Genomic DNA, 24412 nt, shown 5'->3' with positions numbered 1-24412 from the left:
TGGGAGTGGCTGAGGATTTGGTAACGGCCTGGATAGCTCAATCGGTAGAACATGAGACTCTAAATTTTAGGATCGTGCGTTCAAGCCCCACGTTGGGCGAAATGTGTTTTAAACTTTTCCGCTGCTTTCGCGAGTGAACCCTCCGCATGCTTGACTGTCAGTGTCAGAGACGAGTCTGTAAGTGCCGCGGAGTGTGCAATGGTCAAAACTTTAATAGGAGCAGAAAGTTATTTGGGGTTCAGATACACAAACCTCTCTGATGAGCCTGAGATTTTGTCAGAGGTTGCTTCCTCCCCTACATCTCTTGCTCTCTGAGGAGGCACTTGCTCCGGTTTCAATTTACAAACTGGGTGAGTTGGTGATCGGTGTGGGAGAGCTGGTTTGTGATCTGAATCGGAGACTCAGCGGCCCCGGGTGAGACAGAGAAAATAAATCAGTCTCGGCCCGTCCCCAATCTGCGGATGTGGAAGAAAACACGGGAGGCGGGTGCGGTGTGAGGTCACTGTCAAACCAACTGCCCGAACAAAGCTGGCCACAGTCACAGAATCAGAATGGCTACTCCTGAGGTGGGGGGTGGCCGTTTCATGTGGAAAAGGATCCCGAGCGAATGATCTGATTCATAAGGTTAGGGGAGGGAGATTAGGGAGCTCCTTCGGAACGTTAATTAATTGAAAATGAAGTCTTCTTCCTGTGTAACTTGTGTAGTTTTGATGAATGAAATGTTTGTAAAAAGGCATCCGTGGAGAAGGATTGTGAGCTTTTAGGACTAGAGTGGAAATGAGAAGATTTTGTTTTTCACACAGAGGGTTGTTACGATCTGGTGGCCACTCCCTGAAAGGGTGATGGAAGCAGCTTTCAAAGGAACTTTCAAAAGGCAGTTGGACAGGCACTTGAAGAGGACTGATTTGCAAGGTTACGGGGAAAAGGCAGGGTTTTTTGGATCAAATTGGACAGCTCTTTCAAAGAGTAGGCAGGGCAATACGGCCGAATGGCCTCCTTCTGTGCTGTAATAGTCCATGATTCTATTCCATGATTTTAATGTGGGACAGGAGAGATGTTGTTTAAAGAGAAGTGAAACTGTCCCAATCAGAGCAGAGAGAGGTGACTGGTCAGTTCCCCTCTGTCCAGTATAAATCACCAGCGGTTTTTTGTGGTGTCGTGGTTACCAGTTCGCTTTACACGCGAACGGCCCTTGCAATTTATGTTGCAATTGCTGTTTACATTCTATATTAATGACTGAGATGAGGGGACCGAGTGTAATGTATCCAAGTTTGCTGATGATACAAAGGTCGGTGGGAAAGTGAGCCGTGAGGAGGACGCAAAGGGAGGTGGACAGGTTAAGCGATTGGGTAAGAATGTGGCAGTTGGAGTATAAGGTGGGAAAATGTGAAATTGTCCACTTTGGTAGGAATAATAGAAAAGCAGAATACTTTTTAAAAGGTGAGAGTCCAATATATGTTGGTATTCAGAGGGTGTTGTGTGATTTAATTGAGGTGTACAAAATTATGAAGGGCCTTGATAGAGTGGATGTGAAGGACCTATTTACCTTAGCAGGGAGGTCAATAACCAGGCGGCATAGATTTAAAGTGATTGGTGGAAGGATTAGAGGGGAGCTGAGGAGAATTATTTTTACCCAGAGAGTGGTAGGAGTCTGGAACTGACTGCCTGAAAGGGTGTTCGAGGCAGAATCCCTCGTTACATTTAAATAATACTTGGATATGCACCTGAAGTGGCGTAACCAAAAAGGCTACGGACCGAGCGCTGGAAAGTAGGATTCGGCTGAGTGGCGCATTTTCGGCCGGCGCGGACATGATAGTCCGAATGGCCTCCTTCTGTGTTGAACATTTGCTGTGATTCTCCAAAATTGGCATTTGTTTTGTGTAACAGCAAGTCCTCTGATCAGGAATCGAACCAAGGCTATAACAGCAAGAATGCCGAATCCTAACCACGACACCACCAGAAAACACATGTCAGGTTTCGAAATATATCTGGGAGTGTTTGTATTAGGTTCAAATAATATTTCTGGTTTTGTGACTCTTTTTGTTGCAAATGTATTTACATACACCTGTATTATTTATTTATTTATTGGGGTGTATATATACTAAAGCTACTTTTGGCGCTGATAAGAGTCTGTATAATTCCGCAATTCATGCTTTAGTTGCGTTTTCACTGGTTCCCCAGTGTCGGGGAGGGAAGTGTCTGATGCGCTCTTTTATTTAATGTTACCAACAGAAGACAAACACTGGTATTCGTTCAAAATCAACCTGCAGGTGGACACACACACACATAGATAAACACAGCCAATGAAATGGACGTTATTTTGGGATTGATGCACATGGACACCCAGGGGCGAGTTTACTGCAATGACAGACAAGAGTGGTTGGGTTTCTCAGGCCCGGCTCGCTCAGTCGGTGGAACATAACACTCTTAATCTCAGAATCGTGGATTCGAGCTCCCCGTTGGGCGAATTCGCTTTTAAACTTTTAATGTTGCTTTCAGGGGTGAACCCAAGATCTGACTCCCCCCGACCTCCCGTGCAGTGTCACCGCGCACATTGTGGCCGCGCCCGGGCTGATTTCTCGCTCTCTCACCCGGGACCGCTGAGTCTGGTGGACCGTGATCACCAACTCACCCAGTTTGTAAATTTAAACCGGAACTGGTGTCTCGCAAAGCGCAAGAAAACTGGGGAAGGCTGCAACCTCTGACAAAATCTCATTCCCATTAGAGATTTGTGTATCTGAACCCCAAACACTTTCTTCACCTTTTAAAAATTTTGACATTCACTGCACAGGACGCAGCACCAAGAGGCTCGTCTCTTACACTCACAGTGATGCGTAGGGCCGTTTTCACTCGTAAAACAGCTATTGTCATATTGTGATATTGTCTTAGACTCCCTCACCAGCGGAAAGGGTTTGTCTATCTACCTTTCAAAATCATAAAAAGACTTCTATATTCCAGGGGATACAAGTATGTAACTGCTCCTCATAATTTAACCCTTCGAGCCCTGCTAACATTCTGGTGAATCTGAGCTGCGCTCCTTCCAAGGCCAATATACCCTTTTAGAGTAAAAGGGAATCAAACTTGAAATGAGCGTCACTGAGGATCAGTTTTCTCTCACTCAAAGTTATCTGTTTCGTGAATTAAAAGATGCAGCTTTTCAAGAATAAGGGAGCAGCCACTGTCGCCCTTTTTGGCACGAGAAAAAATCTCCTCCGTGGATGTTTATGGAGAGCAAGTTTCAAAACAATGTTTACACTCGGGAGCTTTTCGCATGTGAAGCAAACGCGATAACCACGACACTACGGAAAGCGCTGCTATCTCATTAAAAACAATGGGGAACTGACTTAGTCTCCTGTCTCTGTTCTGACTTGGAATGCGTTGCTTCTCCGTCCAGCAAAACTTAATATGTGACAACACAGAAGGAGATCATTCGGCCCATCGTGCCTATGCTAGTTCTTTGAAAGAGCTATCCAAGATGTCTCACCACCATAAGCTTTTTCCTCATAAGCCCAGCAAATTGTTTTCCTTTTCAAGTATTTATCCAATCCCGTTTTGAAAATTACTATTGTCTTTCAGGCAGCGCATTCCAGATCATAACAACTCGCTGTGTAAATTATGTTCCCTCATGTCGCCACAGGCTCTTTTACCAATTACCTTAAATCTGTGTCCTCTGGTTACCGACCCTTCTGCAACTGAAAACAGTTTCTCCTTATTTGCTCTGTCAAAACCTTTCATTATTTTCAACAACTCTTTCAAATCTCCCCTTAATCTTCTGCGCTTTCAGGGGATAATCCCAGATTCTACAGTCTCACCACATAACGAAAGTGCCTCATCCCTGTTACCATTCCAGTAAATCTCCTCTGCACCATCTACAAGGCCTTGACATCTTTCCTAAAGTGCGGTGCTCAGAATTGAATACAATGCTCCAGCTGCAGTCTAACCAGTGTTTTATAAACGTTTAGCATAACTGTGCTGCTTTTGTACTCTATGCCTCTATTATTAAAGTCCATTTCACCAGGCTTTCTATGTCCTCCTGAAGTCTGATACGATCCACCACATTGTTTACTACATTCCCGAGATTCGTGTCATCTGCAATCTTTCAAATTATACCCTGTATACTCATGTCCAGGTCATTAATGTATGTATCAAAAATGAAAACGTTTTGCAGTGTGACTTGTGTGATTTTAAACCTAATTTATACAACATCTTCTCATAATTTAACTTATTGCACCCTGGTAATAATCTGGTGAATTTTTGCTGCCATCCTTCCAAGGCCAATATATCCTTTCAGATTAAAAGGGTATAAACTTGAAATAAGCCTCACTGTGGATCAGTGTTCGCTCATTCAAAGTTATCTGTTGAGTGAAATAAAAGAAAGCGCTTTTAAAGAATAAGGAAGCATCCACTATCGCCCATTTTGACAAGTCTATTTTGTGGCACTTTATCAACCGTCTTTTGAAAGGCCATTTACACAACATCAACCACATTGCCCTCATCAGCCCTCTCTGTCAATTCATCACGAAACTCAATCACGATTTGCCTTTAATAAATCCAAAGTGGCTTTCCTTTCCAAATGACTATTAATTTTGTCCCAGATTATCATTTCTAAAACCTTCCCACCATCGTGGTGAAACTGACTGGCCTCTCGTTGTTGGGTTTATCCTTACACCCTTTTTTGAACAAGGGTGTAACATCTGCAATTATCCAGTTCTGTGGCAGCAAACCCTGTATCTAAGGAGGATTGAAAGATTATGGCCAGGACCTCTGCAATTTACACCCTTACTTCCCTCAGCAACCTAGCATGCATCCCATTCGGACCAGGTGACGTATCTACTTTAAGTACAGCCAGCCTTTCTACGATCTCCTCTTTATCAATTTTCACCCCATCCAGTATCTCAACTACCTCCCCATTTAATGTGATTTACTGTGATTAGGCAGCATTTTCTACCTCGGTAAAGACAGATGCAAAATACTCATTTAGAACCTCAGCCATGCCCTGTGCCTTCATGTGTAGATCTCCTTTTTGGTCCCTAATCGTTCTTACCCCTCCTCTCACTACCAGTTTGCTATTTATATGCCTATAGACGACTTGTAATGACTTGATGAAGGGATCGAGTGTAATGTCTCCAGGTTTGTTGAAGATACAAATCTAGGTGGGAAAGTAAGCTGTGAAGAGGACACAAAGAGTCTACAAAGGGATACAGACAGGTTAAGCGTGTGGGCAAGAATGTGGCAGATGGAGTATAATGTGGGGAAATGTAAGGTTATTCACTTTGGTAGGAAGAACAGAGAACTGAATATTTTTGAAATGGTGAGAAACTATGAAATGTTGATGTCCAGAGAAACTTGAGTGCCTGGACACCTGAACTCCAGGTTGTGCTAACCTAGTATAATCATCCAAAACCTGATGACGGAGAAAGTCTAAAAAAAACTAAGACAATAAACAACCCTTGGTGGTTTCTGAGAGTCAGCAAAGTGGGATGGTTTACGACCATGAGTTAAGATCAGTGGTGCTTACGTACAGAACAATGCAGCCGAATCGTATAAAGATAGGGCATGCTCCCTTCTCAGATGTTAGAGCTCTCAATGGGGGATAGTCAGAAGTCCATTTCCACAGGCAGTCCGCAAAGGTCAGGTCTGATCTACCTGGATTCGCAGACAGTCCAGGTTGTGTTGATTGCTTGTCATTAATGTAATCTGTAGACAGTTGTATTATAATAATAATACTGTTGAATGTAATGTTGAAGACACCTGTCGTGCAACTCTGTTGTAATCAGTCTATTAAAATTGCTATTTTGTAACCACTCGGGCTAATTTCAAGCGGAAGTTATTGTTGATGGATTAACAACCCATAGTTGCGACAGTAACGGGAGAAATCCGCAAACAAACATTCACTTTAAATAGAAGCATCACACCCATAATTTATATTTTCACACGTTCATTTTTGCAGTTCTCACCAAAGTCCAAACATCGAAAGTCCACGTGTTTTTCAGAAGATTCCCATCCTGTTATGTATTTTGAGCAGTTTCCTACATGTATAAACATCACACCCATAGTTTATATTTTCACACGTTCTTTTTTGCAGTTCTAATCGAAGTCTAAACACGGAAAGTCTAAATGTTTTTCAGAAGATCCCCTCCTGTTATGTACCTTGAGCAGTTTCCCACATCCATTTCCTGTGATGTGATAATTCTGGGTGCAGGATGAATGGAATTGGATTTGCTGCAGTCCGCTGACAGCAGGCGATGGAAGCGAGCGCCATGCTGCCGCTGACAGGTGACGGCGACTTCTGATGCTGCCTGACATCCGGTGGGAGTGGGCGGGGATTTGAAAGCCAACCCATTCCACCAATCTCGGAGCTCGAAAGCGGTGCTTGACAAACATTGATAGAAACAAACACGCAATGTAGCATCCAGGCCTCGTGGCGCAACGGTAGCGTGTTTGACTCCAGATCAGAAGGTTGCGTGTTCAAATCACGTCGGGGTCACAGTTTTTTCCCTGAGAGCCGGTTTGAACAATTCTGCAATTCAAGTTTTCTTTGCGTCTTCACAATTAACAGAACCCTGCTCGAAAGTCTGCCTCTGGCCGGGAGGGAAGCACCTGATGACCTCATTTCTTTAATGCAAATAACAGAAGACAAACACACATCTTCGTTCAAAAACCACCCTGCAGGTGGACACATAGTGAGATAAACACAGGGCAGAGATGCAGACAGTATCCGGAAACATCGGGAAATAGACAAGAGAAATAGATTGAGCGCTTTGTTATCAGAAAATTGTCTGAACCTCCACGGTCAATGAAAGGGCTTTTGTTGGCCGGTTTCCCATTGCACCGGAGAATTCGGGAGAACTTGGTGGATGGTTGGTTCGTATTCCCTTGTCCCCCACCATTGGAAAAGATTTGTCCATCCCACCCGACTAACTCCTTTCAAAAGCCACTCTGTCCAAAGCCAATATATCCTTCCAGTTGAGAAGGGAATAAAACTTGAAAAGAGCGTCACTGTGGATCAGTTTTCTCTCACTCAAAATTATCTGTTCAATGAAGTAAAATATGCAGGTGACAAAGAATACGGCAACAGCCACTGTCTCCCTTTTTGGCAGGAGAAGAAAATCGATCTGTCTGTTTGTGGAGACCAAGTTCCAACATAATGTTTCCGCCCGGGATCGAACTGGGGACCTTTCGCGTGTAAAGCGAACGTGATAACCACTACACTACGGAAACCGATAGCATGGTATGTAACACAATGGGTAGCTGAATGGTGTGCTCTCTCTGCTCGTACTTGGAATGTGTTCTTTCCATTGCAGCTGGAGACACAGACAGTGGCTGCTCCCCCTTATCTTTAAAAACTCTCAGGGTAGTGGGTTTGAGCCCCACGTTGGGCGAGTACCGTTTTAAACTTTCATGCTGCTTCCACCCGCCCCCCTCCGTCTCACCGCACACGATGGGGCCACGCCCGGGCTGAATCTCTCCAATCAGGTTTCCGCCCCTGTCGCAGCATGAAATGGTCCTTATCAAAGTCACAAATGATGCCCTATGTGATTACCAGCATGATAAACTATCCCTCCTCATCCTTCTCAAATATAATATCTCACCGTGCTGTTATGCTGTTAGACTACTTTCATCTCTCTGCTCTTATTTGGAATGTGTTGCTTTTCCATCTGACAACACTTAGTATCATGTTAGTCCACAAGAGGAGATCATTCGGCCCATCGTGCCTGTGCCGGGTCAAACACACGTATTCGTTCAAAATAAGTTCAGAGACAGATTGAGAGGTTTTTTTATCAGAAAATTGCCTGAACCCCCACAGTCCACAGCTTTCCTCCTCGCTATCAACCACACGGCCTACTTTTATGTCAACCGCAAATTTCTCAATCATGCCCCCTACGCTTAAGTCCAAATCGTTAATGTATACCACAAAAAGCAAAGGACCAAGTACCGAGCCCTGCGACACCCCACTGGAAACAGCCTTCCAGCCGCAAAAACACCCGTTGACCATTACCCTTTGCTTTCTACCACTCAGCTAATTTTGGATCCAATAAGCCACATTCCCTTGGATCCCGTGGGCCTTTACTTTTTCGACCAATCTGCCATGTGGGAATTTTTCAAAAGCCTTGCTACAATCCATGTCGACTACATCAATTGCGCTACCCTCATCGATCCTCCTTGTCATCTCCTCGAAAAATTCAATCAGGTTAGTTGGACACAACCTCCCCTCAACAAATCCATGCTGACTGCCCTTGATTGGTCCTTGCCTTTCGAAGTGACAGTTGATCCTGTTCCTCATTTGAAATGGAGTCTTTCTCCTGCTTGCTGCAATAATAGATAAGGCGGTTATTGGTACTCAGGTCTGGCGAGATCAGTTGATAGAACATGAGACTATTAATCTCAGGATCGTGGGTTCGAGCCCCACATTAGGCGAGGACTGTTTTTAAGTTTCATGCTGCTATCACTGGCCAACAGTGCAGAAATAATGCAGAATAAAACACGGTAGCGGTAGTCAGAATGGCCGAGCGGTCTAAGGCGCTGCGTTCAGGTCGCAGTCTCTTCTGGATTCTGACATTGCTGATTTTTACCAAGACGTGGAAATATTTTATTTGTGGATTGGGCTGCAGCTGATTTTTCTGCCAAGTTTATTTGCTCCTCCCACAAAAGCAACTGGCTTTGTCATGCATATGTGACTTGAGAAGTTTTGAATGGTGAAATGTTTGACATATTAATGACCGGGACAAATAAATAGAACAGCAGTGGGAAACATTTCAAACGATGATCGATAGAGTCCAGGAGAAATATATCCCACGACAAAGCAAGAAAAAACTAGCCAGAAATGATACAACAGGGATGAATAAAGAAATAAGGACAAAATTGAAACTGAAGAAAAAGGCACACACGAGACAATAAAGGAGAGAGGGGAATGTGAAAAGACTGGGAAAGAAGTCTAAAGAAATATTGGAAAGGCAAAAAGGAATATCAAAAAAGCGAAGTATTCTGGACACATCAACAGCCAAAGAAAATTTAGGATTGGAATAGGGCCACTAAGGGATACACACGACAAACTCACAGGCAATGACAGCGAAATGGCCGAAATATTAAATAATCACTTTGCTTCACTATTTACCAGGGAGATTAATATTGTGGGCATGACAGGAGAAGAAGAGATCAAAAAAATATAAAGACATTTAAGATCGAAAGGGGGGAGATAATTGATAAACTAATCAAAGCTAGAGAGGAAGTTTCCTGTTAGGAGCCGAACCACAGTTTCATACCGCTCAGCCACGCTAATTTCCGTATTACTGTTCAGGAGCTCAGTTCACAGGGACACGATTACTGCGCTCCATTAAGAGAGGCTTAGTGACAGGTGGAAATTGACCTATTAATAGGATCATAGAATAAGGCAGCGCCATTCGGATGCCATTCGGCCCATCGTGCCAGTACCAGCTCTCTGAAAGTGCTGTCCAGTTAGTCCCACTCGCCTGCTGTTTCCCCATAGACCAGAAAAAGTTTCCATCCAAGCTTTTATCCAATTCCCTTTTGAAAACTGTGAGTTAAGAAAAACAATATTGAAAGGGGTGCTGGGGTCTCTGCAGCGTCGATGTAGAGTGTGTGATGATTGAAGTTATCAAGATGGTTGCTTTATACATGGTATGTTGTGCAATCATCCTGAAATATCTTCAATATCCAATACAAATTAAATTGCAAACCTGAAGGACAAACACTGGAAAACAAGTCACGAGTGAACGCAAATCATCTGGGACCCGTTTTCAGCCTCACCGCACTTTAAATAAAGTGAAATAACTTTGCATTGAAAAGATTTGGAACTTGCATCTGTGCCTTTATCTATTCCAGTTCTTAAAGTTGCTGGCGTCTGATGATGTACACGCCTCTGCTCACTCTATTGAACAAGAAAGGAGGTGTTTGACGTTGACGGGACCTGTTGGTTCTGAGCTCATTCTTTACATTGAGTGGGTTCGCGTCCTTCAACTTTAGCCCAGCGGTGAACTTCGCAGCAAACAAGTTCGACACCGTCTCACCGCGGACGCTGACTGCCATGTTTATTGTAAACAATTTTACAACACCAAGTTATAGTCCAGCAAATTTATTTTAAATTCACAAGCTTTCGGAGGCTTCCTCCTTCCTCAGGTGAACGTTTGTTGGAAATGACAAACGTTTCCAACAAACGTTCACCTGAGGAAGGAGGAAGCCTCCGAAAGCTTGTGAATTTAAAATAAAATTGCTGGACTATAACTTGGTGTTGTAAAATTGTTTACAATTGTCAACCCCAGTCCATCACCGGCATCTCCACATCATGCCATGTTTATTGTTATTTCTTTCAGCCCTAAATAAATAGTGACCGTGATTTTAAATTTGCACTCAGTGATTTTTAGGTAGTCTCCTTTCAGTGTTTCAAATGCGACCCCTAATTTATGATAGTCCGGCCATTTCACCAGCCGTGTTGAAAACAAAACATGTCTCTGCTTTTCGCGTCTTTTTTCGAAAGGCAAAAAATATATTTCCCGTGACCTCTGAAGGATGGACAAGTACAGTTCAGAAAGCAGAAGCAAGTTCACCGAGCTTAAATCGTCTGACCACGTTCAAGGCGATATATACAGATATATATATATATATGTACAAGTCGTTGCTGTCTGTTTCTGTGGTTGTCCTTTTTCTGTGTGTGTCCATCTGCAGGTCGATTTTGAATCAATACCAGTATTCGTGTCAGTTTGTTGCATGAAATAAATGAGGGTATCAGGCGCTCCCCTCCCTGCCACTGGGTCGGGACTGAGTCAGGGTTTAGACCAAACTTCTGTTTTGTTTTGTGTGAAAAAGCAATTGAAACCTTCATTCGGGAATTATCCAGTCTCATGTGAGCGGTGAAAGAAACAGTGACCCCGATGTGATGTGAACACGCAGCCTTTTGATCTGGAGTCAGACCTTTGCGCGACGCACTCTGAAGACAGGATCCTGGATGTTATTATATTTTTTGAATGTTTCTCAAACACCGTTTCATATATTGGTTAAATAGATCGGGCTTATCAAATCTCCGCCAGATCCCACCGGGTGTGAGACAGTCTTGGAAGCAGCCTTCACCCCTAATATCACGCTGGCATTCATCGCCTGCTCCCAGCGGACTGCATGAACAGGGCTGGGAGATATGGACTTTGTTCACATCATTCAGCAATGTGAATCGTTAAATATTTAATCATTTTTAATGGGGACAAGGTTTACAAAATGCTCCCGCCCAGTTCCGAGGACCTTTCGCCTGCTCGGCAAACGTGATAACCACTATACTACGGAAAACTGATGCTTCAAGCTCTGTGATATGGATATAACCCCTCAGCCAAACTAATTTCCGTATTACTGTCCAGGAGCTCATTTCACAGGGATACATTTACTGCCCTGTATTTCGGAAGGCTGCAGAGAAGGATCGGTGGCGATGGTCAGGCAGGGAATCCCAGAGCATCGCGCCGACACAAACATTTCACTGTTTTTTTCATGTACCTGTTATCCGACCGCAGTTTAAACTATTGCGAATGGCATGCTCAGATGATATTGTTCATTGAGTGTTTTCTTGCTCGAAACATCAGCCTTTATGGTTAACAGCCGAACGCGATAACCAATTGCGCCACAGAGACCAACCGGTGCGGTTTCTTGCAATATACACGAAAGCAGCGTGTCACCTGGCCAAAGTTTCATGTTGCAGCCACAGAAATGTAGTTGTCCATTATCAGTGCTACTTTTCCAGAAATAAAGGAAGGAACATTGTTTGTGGAAACATGGAAACGGTCTGATCTCGCTCACAGCATCGATATCACCGCAAACCAGCTCTCCTGCAACCGGCGCGCTAATCGCTGCTTTGTCTGTTACTTATTAGCACTGCGGGAGAGCCTTCGTCACACGGATTGCAGCGGTTCAACAAGGCGGCTCACCACCACCTTCTCAAGGGTAATTAGGGATGGGCAATAAATACCGGCCTCGCCAGCGACACCCACATCCCATTAACGAATAAAAAAAATTATTAATTTCAGATTCTGCATCAGTTTGAGGTGCTGTAGTGGATTAAGCTGTTGTATTTGTTTGAGGTACTTTATTGCTTTGAGATACTGTATTAGATTGCGATGCTGTATGAGTTTGAGGTATTAATTTATGTTTCAGGTTCTGTATCGGTTTGAGGTACTGTATTCGTTTAAGGTGTTGTATTTGATTGAGGTACTGTATTAGTTTGAGGTACTTTATTAGTTTGAGATGATGTATTAGCTTGAGGTATTATATTAGTTTCAGATTCTCTATCCGTTTCAGGTATTGTATTAGCTTGAGGTACCGTATTAGTTTGAGGTACTGTTTTAATTTGAGAAGCTCTATCAGTTTGAGGTGTTATATTAGTTTGGGGTATCTGTATTGTAAGGAAAGAGTTAGTCTTTATATTGAATTAATATTAACCTTTACCTTTTGCCTCTTAAGTAAGGAAGTATAAATCTCTGTTGGGAGAATGAAACTACAATCATAAGACAGATTTGCTTCATTTTATATGCATGCATATGTTTAATATGGAGACGAGTAGATTCTGAAGTCCAGAAACTCTTGGATCGGAGCTGATATCATAATACTCATAAGTTTAATTATCCTTTTGATATAAACAATTCTCTGACAATCATAACAAGGCCTTTAAATCATTCAGAGCTGGTGTGTTTGTGTGTCAGACAGCATTGTGTACTATTCGTCTTACCAGCTTCACAGGAAAGCAGGAGAGGTGTGACATCTGTATGATTGCTACGTATCATTCCAAGCTGACTCAGCGGGAAAGGGCTGCACTGGTGAGAGATAAACACCATTCTGCTCTCTGGTCAATGGGCAAGGCCATATGTTTTAACAAACAAGTTCAAAAGTTATAGTTATAATTAATGCCTAAAGCAGAACACCTGGCTGTGCCGAAGGAGCCTGTTTGCACCACAAGGCTGCATCAAGTGGAGGAGTGTAGTTTGGTGATGAGGGAAGTGATACTCTGATGTCATAGAAAATTCTGGAAACCCTCAGCAGGTCAGGCAGAATCTGTGGAGAGAGTAACAGAGTTAATGTTTCAGGTCAATGGCCTTTCATCAGAACCACGTTGGGCAGTTGTGTTTGGTAATAGTATGAAACATTGGAATTGTTTCACTCATGTGGGGTGATTTGGGTACTTTTCTGTCTTTGGAAGTTGAAGAGTAAAATAAGGGCTCATCCGGGATTTGAACACGGGACCTCTCACATATTTGGACAGACAACCCCGAAGCGAGAATCATACCCCTAGACCAACGAGCCCGTTGAAAAAATCAATGCATTCAAGAGCCAGCCGTCGTAAAACCCTTTTTGTTGGCTATCCTTGATAAGCAATTATGAGGACAGGTTGCAAAGACCAGACTTGCATTCCCTTGAGTGCAGAATATTAAGGGGTGATCTAATTGAGGTGTTTGGATTATTAAAGGATTTGACAGGGCAGATAGAGACTATTTCCTCTGGTGGGGAGAGTCCAGTACAAGGGGGCATAACCTTAAAATTAGAGGTGGGCCGTTCAGGGTTGATGTCAGGAAGCACTTCTTCACACAAAGGGGAGTGGAATTCTGGAACACTCTCCCTCAAAAAGCAGTTGAGGCTGGGGGTCAATTGAAAATTTCAAAACTGAGATTGATAGATTTTGGGGCTAATTCGGGAGTTTAATGACTTTGACATTTTTTCCCTGTGACTTGGAGAGTTTCGATCGATGAAATATTCGTGAAAAGAGTCAGTGCAAAGAGAGTCAACAGTTCATGTTTTCCCGAGACACTTCCTTCAGAGCTAAGAACGAAAAGTTTCTCATTTCCATAGTGCAGCGGTTATCATGTTCACCAGTTACACGCAGAAAGTCCCCGATTTAACCTCGGAGGGAAGCATTTTGTTGGGACTTGCTCCCCATCAACCTTCAGGGTCGAGTTTGTTCATGCATGAAAGGGGCGACAAACCTTTTTAAATTTAACAACGGCTACACCAGATTCCTGGTACAATAAGCACTAAACACTTTTAAGCAGACTCCTAAAATACAGTATGTAAAACGGGAAGGGATAAAAGTTCATGACATACAAAACACAAAGATTTATTGACGTTTTAATTGTCACTTGGCAAACAAGTTAGCATTTCCTTCAGTGTGCAACAGAACGTATTAATGGCGATTAAAAAAACATTAAATGTCTCACAGACTTGAATTATTTTTGTGCAATGAACTATTCCCAACCACAAGGGAACACTGCATCAAACATATATATTTAAGTATATAATAAGTATATATAATATATATATATATATAATCTATGCCATCAGTAGACCTCGTGGTGAAACGGTAGCCCGTCTGACTCTGGATTCTGAAGGCTGCGTATTTAAATCATGTCGAAATCACTACTTCTTATACCATTCATATCAGCCTGGATAATTTCGGAATCACTGCTTTTTAATAATAAACGAAACTTTGCTCACTAGTTCATTTTTCATTGCTCCCTGTCATTGATAATTGAAATGAAATATTAATCTAGCTAAGCCGGAGAACAAAATATTAAACAAGCGAAACAAATACTGAGCAAAATTATTTGCAATGTTTGGGGGGAAGTGCAGCTGAAAAGCAGAAGATCTGAATGGAATGATCAATGATTGAGCGGAATACATTGCTCGACTTGTTACTCGATTGCCTTCTTGCACAGCACCTCACAAACCCGTGACATCAACCACCTAGAAGGACAAAGGCAGCAAATACATGGGAATAACACCACCTGCACGTTCCCCTCCAAGTCACACACCATCCCGACTTGGAAATATATCGGCCGTTCCTTCATCGCCGTTGGATCCTGGAACTCCCTACCTAACAACACTGAGGGAGAACCTTCACCACACTGACTGCACCGGTTCAAGAAGACGGCTCACCACCACCTTCTCAAGGGCAATTACGTGTGGACAATAAATTCTGGCCTTGCCAGCGACACCCACATCCCATGAACGAATAAAAAAAATCTCTGTGCTCCTCCAATTCTGGCCTCTTGCGCATCCCCGATTTAAAGCGCTCCACCATTGGCGGCTGTGCCTTCAGCAACCTAAGCTCTGGAAATGCCTCCTTAAACCTCTCCGCCTCTCGCTCCTTCAACACATACCTTAAAACCTACCTCTTCGACTAAGCTTTTGGTCACCTGTCTCAATATCTCCTCATGTGGCTTAGTGTCAAATTTTGTTTAACAACGCTCCCGTGAAGCACCTTGTGACGTTTTACTACGTTAAAGGCGCTCGACAAATGCAGGCTGTGTCCTCTGGTTATCGACCCTCCTGCCAATGGAAACAGCTTCTCCCCATCCATTCTATCAAAATCCCCTCATAATTTTGAATACCTCGATTAAATCTCCCCTTAACCTTATTTTGCTCGAAGGAGAACAATCCCAGCTTCTACAGTCTCTCCACATAACCCATCACTGGACACGATGCAAGGCGGAGGTTTGCAACCAGGTTTGCAAATTATTGCCAGTCGGGAGCTGGACAAATCGAAAGGAACCGAAATGACAAACAGCTTTGTGAATCTATAGATACGCTTTGGGAAACGGAATTGGAGGCGAATAAAAGACTGACCAGACAGGCGGCCAAGACGCAGCTGAGTCGGCATGTCCCCCTGGAACAGTTACTCTGATGTTGTGGATGAAATTAAGAGGTCAGAGCCATTTAAAGCGCTCCCAGTTACTGCAGATCAGGGATCAAAACCTGACATCAGCGTCCGGACGCTCAGAATACTTTTTCTTTATTTGTTCATGGGATGTGGGCGTCGCTGGCGAGGCCGGCATTTAATGCCCATCCCTGATTGCCCTTGAGAAGGTGGTGGTGAGCCGCCTCCTTGAACCGCTGCAGTCAGTGTGGTGAAGGTTCTCCCACAGTGCTGCTGAGTGACAGACAAAGCACCGGTGGGCGCGCCGGTTGCAGGAGAGCTGGTTGGCGGTGATATCGATGCTGTGAGCGAGACCAGACTGTTCCCATGTTTCCACAAACAATGTCCCATCCTTTGTTTCTGGAAAAGTAACACTGATAGTGGACAATTGCATTTCTGTGGCTGCAACTTGTAACTTTGGCTAGGTGACACACTGCTTTAGTGCATCTTGCAAACACATGCATTGGGTGGTCTCTGTGGCGCAATCGGTAAGCGCGTTCGGTTATTAACCAAAAGCTTTGGTGGTTTGAGCCCACCCATGGACGAAAATTGCACCTTTTTCTTCCCACTTTCGGATTCATTGCCTCATTCTGATAGTCCTGAAGCCGGTGCCAGGTTTTAATTCCTGATCTGCAGTAACTGGGAGCACTTTGAATGACTCCGATCTCGTAATCTCATTTCAAGTTTTCGAATGTGTGATTTGGCTGCAAGAAAACACTCTGTGAACAATGTCATCTGAGCATGCCTGATTCGCTACAGTTCAAACTGCGGTCGGATATCAGGCACATGAAAAACAGTGAAATGTTTGTGTGGGCGCGATGCTCTGGGATTCCCTGCCTGACCATCGCCACCGATCCTTCTCTGCAGCCTTCCGAAATACAGCGCAGTAAATGTATCCCTGTGAAATGAGCTTGGCTGAGGCGTTATGTCCCAAACACGGGACTGCAAGCTTCAGGTTTCCGTAGTGTCGTGGTTATCACGTTCGCCTAACACGCGAAAGGTCCCCAGTTCGAAATCGAGCGGAAACCTTGTTCCCATTAAAAATGAGTAAATATTTAACGATTCACACTGCTGATTAAATGTGAACAAAGTCCATAACTTGCAGCCTGCTGAGAGCAGGCGATGAAAGACCCGTGATATTGGGGGTGAAGGCTGCTTCCAATACTGTCCCACACCCGGTGGGACCTGGCGGAAATTTGATAAGTCCTATCTGTTCAACCAAGGTGGGATAAATGAAACGGTGTTTGAGAAACATTCATATATATAATAACATCCTGGATCCTGTCTTCAGAGTGCGTGGCGCAAAGGTTTAACTCCAGATCAAAAGTCTGCGTGTTCACATCACATCGGGGTCACTGTTTCTTTCACTGCTCACATGAGACTGGATAATTCCCGAATGAAGGTTTTAATTGCTTTTTCACAGAAAAGAAACAGGTGTTTGGCCTAAAACCTGACTCAGTACCGACCCAGTGGCAGGGAGGGGAGAGCCTGATACCGTCATTTATTTCATGCAACAAACTGACACGAACACTGGTATTGATTCAAAATCGATCTGCAGATGGACGCACAGAAGAAAGAGAACCACAGAAACAGACAGCAACTACTTGCATATATATATGAAAACATTGCCTTTAACGTGGTCAGACGATTTAAGCTCGGTGAACTTGCTTCAGCTTTCTGTAATGTACTTGTCCATCCTTCAGAGGCCACGGGAAATATATTTTTTGCCTTTCGAAAAAAGACGCGAAAAGCAGAGACATGTTTTGTTTTCAACACGGCTGGTGAAATGGCCGGACGATCATAAATTAAGAGTCGCCTTTGAAACATTTAAAGGCGACTATCTAAAAATCACTTCGTGCAAATTTAAAATCACGGTCACTATTCATTTTGGTCTGAAAGAAATAACAATAAACATGTCAGTCAGTGCCCGCGGTGAGACGGTGTCGAACTTGTTTGTTGTGAAGTTCACCGCTGGACTAAAGCTGACGCCGTTTAAAAAACGCGAACCCACTCAATGTGAAGGATGAGCTCATAAGCAACAGGTCCCGTCAACGTCAAACACCTCTTTTCTTGTTCAATGGAGGGAGCAGAGGCGTGCACATCTTCAGACGCCAGCAACTTTTACAAATGGAACAGGTGAAGGCACAGATGCAAGTTCCAAATATTTTCAATGCAAAGTTATTTCACTTTATTTAAAGTGCCGTGAAGCTGAAAACGGGTCCCAGATGATTTGCGTTCACTCGTGGCTTGTTTTCCAGTGTTTGTCCTTCAGGTTTGCAATTCAATTTGTATTGGATATTGAAGGTATTTCAGGATGATTGCACAACATACCATGTGTAAAGCAACCATCTTGATAACTTCAATCATCACACACTCTACATCGACGCTGCAGAGACCCCAGCACCCCTTTCAATATTGTTTTTCTTAACTCACAGTTTTCAAAAGGGAATTGGGTAAACGCTTGAATGGAAACTTTTGCAGGGCTATGGGGAAACAGCAGGCGAGTGGGACTAACTGGACAGCTCTTTCAGAGAGCTGGCACAGGCACGATGGGCCGAATGGCATCCGTATGGCGCTGTCTTATTCTATGATTCGATTAATAGATCAATTTCCTCCTTTCACTGAGCCTCCCTAAATGGAGCGCAGTAATCGTGTCCCTGTGAAATGAGCTCCTGAACAGTAATACGGAAATTAGCGTGGCTGAGCGGTTTGAAACTCTGGTTCGGCTCCTGGCAGGAAATTTCCTCTCTAAGTTTGATTAGTTTATCAATTATCTCCCCCCTTTCGATCTTAAATGTATTTACATATTTTTTGATCTTTTCTTCTACTGTCATGCCCACAATATTACTCTCCCTGGTAAATACTGAAGCAAAGTGATTATTTAATATTTCTGCCATTTCGCTGTCATTGCCTGTGAGTTTGTCGTGTGTATCCCTTAGTGGCCCTATTCCTATCCTAAACTTTCTTTGGCTGTTGATGTGTCTAGAATACTTTGCTTTTTTTGATATTCCTTTTTGCCTTTCTCATAGTTCTTTCGACTTCTTTCCCATTCTTTTCACATTCCCCTATCTCCTTTATTGTCCAGTGTGGGCCTTTTTCTTTCGTTTCAATTTTACCCTGATTTCTTTATTCATCCCTGGTGTGTCATTTCTGGCTTGTTTGTTCTTGCTTTTCAGTGGGAGATATTTCTTCTGGACTCTATTGATCACCGTTTTAAATGTTTCCCACTGCTGTTCTATTTCTTTGTCCAGGTCATTAACATGTCAAACATTTCACCGTTGGAAACTTCTCAAGTCACATTTGCATGACAAAGCCAGTTGCTTTTGTGGGAGGAGCAAATCGACTTGGCAGTAAAATCAGCTGCAGCCCAATCCACAAATAAAATATTTCCACGCAATGGTAAAGATAACAAATGTCAGAAGTGGGACTCGAACCCACGCCTCCAGAAGAGACTGCAACCTGAACGCAGCGCCTTAGACCGCTCGGCCATCCTGACGACCGATTTCATGTTGCATTCTGCATCATTTCTGTACTGTTGGCCAGTGAAAGCATCATAAAAGTTTAAAATGTTACTCACCCAACGAAGGGCTCGAACCCACGATGAAGAACCTCGTGCTCTGTCCAACTGAGCTTGCCGGGCCTGAGCATTGTTCACCGCCTGATCTGTCATAACAGCAAGCAGGAGAAAGACTCCATTTCGAATTATTGCAATCAATTCTGAGGGACAGGATAAACTGTCCCTTCGAAAGGCACGGACGAATCAAGGACAGTCAGCATGGATTTGTTAAGGGGAGGTCGTGTCTGACGAACCTGATTGAATTTTTCGAGGAGTTGACAAGCAGGATCAATGAGGGTAGCGCAATTGATGCAGTCTACGTGGACTTTAGCAAGCCTTTTGAAAAGTTCCCACATGGCAGATTGGTCAAAAAAGTAAAGGCCCATGGGATACAAGGGAATGCGGCTTGTTGGATCCAAAATTGGCTCAGTGGCAGGAAGTTAATGGTCGACGGGTTTTTTTGCGGCTGGAAGGCTGTTTCCAGTGAGGTGCCGCAGGTCTCGGTACTTGGTCCTTTGATTTTTGTGGTATACATTAACAATTTGGACTTAAACGTCGGAGGCATGATAAAGACATTTGCAGGTGACACAAAAATAGGCCGTGTGGTTGATAGCGAGGTGGAAAGCTGTAGACTGTGGGGGTTCAGGCAATTTTCTGATAACAAAGCACTCAATCTATCTCTGAACGAATTTTGAACGAATACGTGTGTTTGACCCGGCACAGGCACGATGGGCCGAATGATCTCCTCTTGTCGACCAACATAATACGATGATACCAAGTGTTGTCAGATGGAATAACAACACATTCCAAATAAGAGCAGAGAGAGGAAACTAGACTAACAGCATAACAGCACGGTGAGATATTGTATTTGGGAAGGATAAGGAGGGATAGTTTTTCATGGTGGTAGTCACATTGGGTATCAATTGTGACTTTCATAAGGACCATTTCATGCTGCGACAGTCTCTGGTACTGTGTGTGAGTGTGGGATTCATTGTGTATCTGTTAGTGTCTGGTGCTGTGTGTGAGTGTGGGATTCATTCTGTATCTGTCTGCCTCTGGTACTGTGTGTGAGTGTGGGATTCATTCTGTATCTGTCAGTCTCTGGAGCTGTGTGTGAGTGTAGGATTCATTCTGTGTCTGTCAGTCTCTGGTACTGTGTGTGAGTGTGGGATTCATTCTGTATCTGTCAGTCTCTGGTACTGTGTGTGATTGTGGGATTCATTCTGTATCTGTCAGTCTCTGGTGCTGTGTGTGAGTGGGGGATTCATTCTGTATCTGTCAGTCTCTGGTACTGTGTGTGAGTGTGGGATTCATTCTGTATCTGTCAGTCTCTGGTACTGTGTGTGAGTGTGGGATTCATTCTGTATCTGTCAATCTCTGGTACTGTGTGTGATTGTGAGATTCGTTCTGTACCTGTCACTCTCTGATACTGTGTGTGAGTTTGGAATTGATTCTATATCTTGTCAGCAGTGTGTGTGAGAGTTTGTGATTCATTCTTTATATTCATTCTCTCATACTGTGTGTTAGTGTGGGATTCTTTCGGTATCTGTCAGTCTCTGGTACTCCATGAGAATGTGGGACTCATTCTGTATATACAGTCTCCAGTACTGTATGTGGGAGTTGAATTCATCCTATTTGCAGTTACTCATACTGCATGTTAGTGTGGGATTCATACTGTACCTGTCAGTCTCTGGTACTTGATAAGAGTTTGGGATTTACTCTGTGTCTGTCAGTCTCTAGTACTGTATATGAGTTTGGGATTCCTTCTGCATCTGTGAGAGTTGGATTCATTCTGTGTCTGTGTGTCTCTGCTACTGTCTCTGAATGTCAGATTCATTCTGTATCTGTACGTAATTATTCTCTCAGATTATATTATAGCGTTCAATATTATAGCTTTAATATCTCAATGTTTAAATAGTTTTACTCCTTGTTTAATTGGTAAATATGGACGTACTTTCGGATTTGATGCTGGAGGTTTTAATCAGATTATTTGTGTGCTTTTGGGAGTACTATTAAATCTGTATCTCTGTGAGTACTGTTGTGGATGATAATATATCTTTCAAACTGGTAAGGTGACATTTTAGAATTGGTATGTAATGTGTAGATCAGTCCGTAGAAATGGAATTGATACCGTATCTTTCAGTCGAATATTGTATCAGATTTTTGGACTGGTATGTAATGTGTATCTCTGTCTGCACTACTAGAATTGATACTCTATCTTTAAATCTCATTCTACGAGTGCATTCTGAACAGGTATCTAATTTGTTTCTCAGGTTTACTATCTTTCAATATTTCTCAATCTGATACTCTACCTGAGTTTTGGACTTGTATGCAATTTGTATCATATGATACACTTTTCGAATGGATATTGCATGTATTAAAGTCATGTGTGTGAGAGTTCTGGGCTAGTATTCAATTTGAATCTCGGGGTACATTATTGGGATTCATTCTGTACCTTTGAATCGGGTAGCATGTGTGATTTCCATCTGGGATTTAATTCGTAGCTAATTTTGCTCTGTAGTGAGATTGACACAGTGCCTTTCACTCTGAGCGTGTGATTTTGGACTGGGATTTTTGTATCTACCTGTCAGTGGGACTGAGTTAGGGGGAAATGGAACAGTGTCTGCCTCACCTACTCTGCTTGACTGTAGGATTGAAAATGTGTCTCTGGAAATTGTGATCAGTGTGGGACTGACTACTTCTGCTGTCTGAGACTGTGGAACTGATGACCTGTCTGTGTCTCTGTGCTCTGTGAGTGATAATATACTTACTGTGTGTGAGAAGGAGCTGGCTGTACTGTTCCTGCTGCCTCGGGTGGAGGAAGCATCACATTTATTCTGGATCGTTCAAGGGTTTGCCTGTGGAAAGAAAATTATCTCTTGTTACTCAGGAACAGGTGAGGTAGAAAATACAGAAGTGATCAGTTAAATATCTCTGTTAATGATCATTTTGAATTTCCACAAATGAAATCCAGTGATACAAACAGTGTCAGTGTCTGACTCCACTGCAGTACTGCAGCACTCAGCTTCTGCATACCAGGTGTTTTGGGCTGTTTTACAACACTTTAATGACATCCAGACACGGCCCAACCCCTGCACTGATCCATGAATGGGACTACCCGATGGGGCAGGGACCTTTTTACAGGTCAGGTTTCGAATCCCCTCTCCCATGGGACTAACCGTTCAACCGAATCCAAACAGCCGCTGTTTAAAATGTGTCCTTCACACTTCTCACCTGATGCCTGCAATAGATGCTCTTTGTATAACTCCCCACATCCTTACTGTCCGGCTCTGTTTCCACTCTTCACTGTCCAATAACAATAAACAGGGTGAGACTGGAACTAAACCAGGACCATTCACTACTGGTTTGGAGAGAGAAAGCAGCAATGATTTTAATAGCAGGTTCTTCACATTCTCTCTCCCTTCCCCTGGACACACCCTGTCCACACACAGCCCGAGAATGACCTCTCACTTCCCCCCTCTCACTCCATGTTCCGGGACCAGTTCCTGATCCACTCCGCCTCTTACAAACATCCCCCGGACTCCCCCTGACCTTCCCCCGGACTCAATGCCGATCTCTGAGCCCATCTGCGGACACGGTCCAGAAGCGATGAGCTGCTGTAACGAGGCTGCTCTTTGCTCCCTTCCCCCTGGGGCCGTGATCTCTCCATTCCCGGCTGTTTTAAACCATCTTCTTCCGCTCACTGAGGGAATGGCGCCCACAATTCCCAATCCAAAAATCGATGGAAACTTTCCCCAATTGGAATTTTTCCGAGTCTGAGCAAAGGAAGTGGGGCTGGGGGAAATGTCAGAGGGAATGGGGTCCACAGGCAGTGCAGGAACAGGCACCAGAATGGGAAACAGATGGGATTCCACCAGTGCCTAACGCTGGAATCCAGACTGACTTTACAATCTCCAACTATTAAACTCGATGTTTCCATCCCTGATGTTTCTCTCGGGGTCTTTTGATGGTAAAGAGCCTTTCAGAGATAAACTGAGCGACTGTGAAATCAGCCAATGGACTCTCTTCATTAATGGCCCCTATAATGTGTGACTGAGAGAGGATTTCTCAAACCAATCCTGGAGAAACATGGGAGGAAAGTGGGAGTCGGTGTATTTGCTGGGACCGTGTAGGGTTAATATCAGGCAGCAACAGTCGCAGATTAATTTAACCGGAGTGAAACTGTAGGTCACTGAGAGTAATATCGAACAGCCCTGAGCTGTAAAACTGCAAATAGTACAACAGGCATTAGAGGGTTAAATGTGACCCATTGTTTCTGTCCCTATCTGTACTGTCCCTGAGTATGGGATTAATAGTGTTTCTGACCCTTGTACAATATCAGTGAGAGATGAGATTGCATCTTCTGTCTCTCCAACGCGATCTTTCTGGATAAAACCTCACTTTACCGGTCAGTCTGGATCTAATACTGTTAACGTCTGTCTGTCACTGTATCTCACCGCTCTCTCTGTCTCTCTCACCGTGTCTGCCTCCCTCTCTCTCTCTGGTGCTCTATATGAAGGTGGATACTGCTATTGAGCGTGATTTGGACACAGATAGGAAGTGTAAGACTGATACTGTCTCTCTCTCTCTCTCTCTATTGCTGGACATGAAAGTGGGATACTGTCTGATATAAAATAGAGAGAATGAGATGTCCGGGCCGGGCCTCCCTGTAACTGGGGATGTGTTCGGCTCCAGTCCCAGTTCATGGTCATAATCTTTTCACAGATTCAGGGCGAGAGTCTCTGTGAGACGGGAACACTGGTGGAGTAACTCCGCGATATAACTCAAACCCCAACACATGAGATTCTCCAAATAAGCTGGAATAAGGTGTTTGTAAAACGCTGAACCCGTCTGGGAGGGGATGTGTGGGGAGATAGAACAGGGAAACAGACTGAAATGGAGGAGCCGAGTTGACTTGTTATCGAATGGACTGTATTTAGGCAGGAATATGAACGATTTCTCATTGTAACGGGGCTTATTTGAAAGCTTCGGGTTTTGGGAATCCTTGAATATGAAGCCCGGGTCTGTCAGGGTTTGTGCGGAGCGCTGAGGTTCGGTTCTGTTATCGATAAACGGTTTGAAACTGTCGGATGGAGAGAACTGGAGGTGGAGCTGGAAGATCAGAGGCCGCTCTCCGCTCTGTCACTCTGACTGTCTCCTCCCCTCCTGATTTCTCT

General features: G+C 43.8%; 3 non-coding genes and 1 pseudogene across 3 annotated transcripts; 2 read left to right on the top strand and 2 right to left on the bottom strand.

The window, feature by feature from the left end:
• Nucleotides 1-24412, top strand: part of LOC137314528 (zinc finger protein 585A-like) — a 915457-nt pseudogene that overhangs the window by 883862 nt on the left and 7183 nt on the right.
• On the top strand, nt 6416-6487 carry trnaw-cca (transfer RNA tryptophan (anticodon CCA)). The gene has a single exon. It is a non-coding gene; the product is annotated as a tRNA-Trp (tRNA).
• trnav-uac (transfer RNA valine (anticodon UAC)) lies at nt 7149-7221 on the bottom strand. Its single transcript has one exon. It is a non-coding gene; the product is annotated as a tRNA-Val (tRNA).
• On the bottom strand, nt 19093-19175 carry trnal-cag (transfer RNA leucine (anticodon CAG)). Its single transcript has one exon. It is a non-coding gene; the product is annotated as a tRNA-Leu (tRNA).

The sequence above is a fragment of the Heptranchias perlo genome, unplaced genomic scaffold (genome assembly GCF_035084215.1).
Source record: "Heptranchias perlo isolate sHepPer1 unplaced genomic scaffold, sHepPer1.hap1 HAP1_SCAFFOLD_52, whole genome shotgun sequence".
Classification (NCBI taxonomy): domain Eukaryota; kingdom Metazoa; phylum Chordata; class Chondrichthyes; order Hexanchiformes; family Hexanchidae; genus Heptranchias; species Heptranchias perlo.
Note: the sequence above shows the minus strand (reverse complement) of the source record. Positions and strands in the feature narration are given on the sequence as shown.